This window comes from Ipomoea triloba, chromosome 1, assembly GCF_003576645.1.
Source record: "Ipomoea triloba cultivar NCNSP0323 chromosome 1, ASM357664v1".
NCBI classification, from domain to species: Eukaryota; Viridiplantae; Streptophyta; class Magnoliopsida; order Solanales; family Convolvulaceae; genus Ipomoea; species Ipomoea triloba.
Genome location: NC_044916.1, coordinates 15,855,306 through 15,858,484, shown reverse-complemented (window position 1 = coordinate 15,858,484; position 3,179 = coordinate 15,855,306). Strand labels below are relative to the sequence as shown.

The 3,179-nt window shown below is 36.4% G+C and overlaps 1 long non-coding RNA gene across 3 annotated transcripts; it reads left to right on the top strand.

Moving 5' to 3' along the window:
- The first annotated feature begins 228 nt into the window (after positions 1 to 228).
- On the top strand, positions 229 to 1,739 carry LOC115995785. Of its 3 annotated transcripts, XR_004093565.1 has the most exons (5): positions 229 to 416; positions 496 to 904; positions 1,103 to 1,210; positions 1,301 to 1,390; positions 1,689 to 1,739. It is a non-coding gene; the product is annotated as an uncharacterized LOC115995785 (long non-coding RNA). The 3 variants fall into 3 exon arrangements; XR_004093564.1 differs by having other exon boundaries at positions 229 to 904; positions 1,692 to 1,739; XR_004093563.1 differs by having other exon boundaries at positions 229 to 904.
- Positions 1,740 to 3,179: the final 1,440 nt, after the last annotated feature.

Here is a 3,179-nt window from a genome sequence, read left to right as displayed (position 1 = left end):
TAGACCCTACTTTTCGCTGCACCCGCCGAGATCAGGTGCCGCGAAAAATAAATTATTATTTTAATATGTAACTTTCCACGGCACCCACAGAAAACAGGTGCCGCGAAAAATAAATTATTAAAATAATAATTTACATTCCGCGGCACCCGCTCCCTCTGGGTGCCGCGGAAAATTAACCCCTATTCTCCCCCCTATTAGGATCCCCGTCCAACTCTTTCAGATCTGAGAAGAGAGCCATTTTAAACACCCCCATCTTCTACAGAACTGAAAAGAGAGACATTCACCTCCATCTTCTTCAGATCTGCCGCGCCGCCCCCATCGCCGACGCCATTGCTGATGCTGCTCGTCCGCCAATGCCATTCGCCTCCATCTTCTTCTGGTGACGACAACGACCGGTCGGCTGAGAGCTCTGCAACGTAGGCCTCCTCTCCATTGAACCCATCTGTGAGATAAGTTTTATTTTTTAATTTTCAGCTCTCCTCCTTCGTTCTTCAGATCTGTATAGCAACGATGGAGAGAGGAAGAACGACAGCGGAGGAGAACAAAGAACTTTTACTCTTGGCGTGCGGCTCAGATCTGGGCGTGCTCATCAATCTTGAGATGATAATCTCTTCTTTTAAAATTCTTGTTTTTTTTTTGATTATTTATGAAGAGATTCTGGAGGTGTGTTTTTTAGAATTAAACTTGTCACTTTTATTTTGAATATTAGTGTTTTTGTGGCTATTGTTCTTCAAAAATGATAGGAGGGTCAAGGAAGACAGAATCGGAAGCTTGCGGTGGCTCATCACAGAAGCCTTGATGGGAAATCTGAATCCATAGTGGCTCAAAATACAAAGGGACTATATATTGATGAGTTCAGAAGACAATTTAATTGGGGAAGTGACTTCTAATCTTATGGGATCAGGTACATTTTTCTTTGATGCTTTGGTAATTTTTTATGTTTAGAGCTCTGAATTGTTAAATTTGTCTGCTTAATTCAAACAACACTTCATAACTATCTGAGAACTTCATTCAGGGGAAACTTAGGTAAGCTTCTTCTGGTCCTTTTGACTAAAAACATAATATAAGAAAGGGAATTGAGAGTTTGGTCACATTTTCACAGATTTATGGCTACTGTGGCACTCCAGCCACCTGGAGTGGCAATTATAGAAGGATCAAAGCATGGATACCAAAGCACCAATCCATGCCGTTGAAGAGCACGTCATATGTGGTGATCACGTTCAACCAATGTGAGGAAGAATGCTTTTTGAGATGTACACTTTTACTAATTCCTACCTTCGGCTTTTGTCTTTTTACTCAGATACAACATATTAATGGAATGCCAATGGATTGGAAGGAGCATATGGATAAAGTACATTAGCTCTTCTCAAGGGTTACCCACTTTAACAAGGTAAGGCCAGGTCTCAAATTTTGTAGTATGACTTTTTAGTATGATATTTGGTTTGAGGATATCATCTGTCTGATCTTATGTGCATGTGTTCACTATTAAATTCACAATGGAGTAAATGACGAGTTCATTATCTTTCGAGAAAACAAGAACATGAACTTAGAACTCATTGAGGGTGGATGGCTGTTGTTTTGAGTTATTTACCTCCCAAAATCTTCACTGGCTCCTTAAAGAATTCTGACTATGCTCAAACAGTTGTATTAGGCCTTAACTACTATCTTTTCATTTTTTTTGGCTCCAGAAGAATGGAAGGCAGACAATACTACAACTTCAAATATGTGATGGACTATAGGTAAATAAACAACAGTTCATTCACAGTACATTATATTAAGCACTGTGCTGTAGCAATATAGCAATTACTCGACTGTTAGTGAAAATGTATATGTGCATTTACTAACCGGAGAAATAGAAGTTTCATGTTTTAATGGAAAAGCAGACTATTGAAGGTGTGGTATTCTTTTGCAAATATCCAATGACTGGCTACCAAGCTTCTGCATATGCTGGCTTCCATTGATGCAAAGCTTTGCTGCACAGTGTAATGGGTGGAATGTACTTCATTTGTGGTTCAACCTCTGAACACAAAGAAAATGCAAGTAAACCTGCCCATGGGGTTTGAGTTTTGATCATTATCTTTCCATTGAACATATCATGTCCAAGCTTTTGTCAAAGCCTTTCATCAATGGTTTAATGTAGATCAAGGCCAACAATACTCTTTGTTTGGATTTAGAATTTAACTTAGTGGCTTGTTAAACTTGATTCAAACATTATTTATTTGCCCTTCTTTTGTTTCTGTTGATTGAATAATTAGGAGTTTTCTTTGGACTTTTATTGTTTTTGCATAGGCTGTTTGTGGACTGAACATTAAATTACCAAAGGAGAAGATTGAAGCTATTGTGGAGTATGCAGAAGACATTTAATAGTTCTACAAGGAAGTTGAGGTAAATCACCTTCTGTCATTAATGGTGCTACTGTATAGCGGTAGATTCTATGTTTGATTGCTCTATTAATTACCGTTGTCAATATTCTTTAGGGAGGTCTGTTGGCTGAATTTCAATGCCTGCTTGCTCTTGATTATTCTTTAGTCCTAAATTCTTCTCGGTTTTCCAAAAGGTCCTACCGCTATTTACATTCTTAATCTAGTTTTTCCCACATTTTTGGTTTCTTTTCTCTTTGTTATTTTTAAAAGATTTTGAGCGTTCGTAGTATTCTTTTTAATTTATAAAATGTTTTTCAGCGTTCTTAAGTATTCTTTTTTACTTTTTTCTTTTTTTTGACCCTTAATTTTTTAAAGTATTCTCTTTAGTTTATAAAATGATTAAGATTTTCAAAATTTTTAAGTTTTCTGTAGCTAGATTGACAAGTTTTCTTTATGTGTGGGAAATGTACAAATTGAATGTTTTTTTTGTTTCCTCAGGTCATTGCTGTGTAGGCCTTTACTTGTTGATATAGGAAGGTGTACCTGTGTTATTGTGAAGGAAACTTCCCAGATGGGTTCAATGGAGGCACTCTCTACTCACTCTACACCTATGTATGGCATTTTACATATTTACAAAGAAATTCAATGCCAAATTTTGAATGCTTGTTCACAGTCAAGAGTATCAGATTACTTTCTAGTTAAAACATCCCATTGATTTCTTTTAGAATTTCAAGTATTGTTGTTTTGTAAAATCTAATATACTATTATTTTTATTATTGTATTTTAATATGGTTTATGGTATTTATTTATTTATTG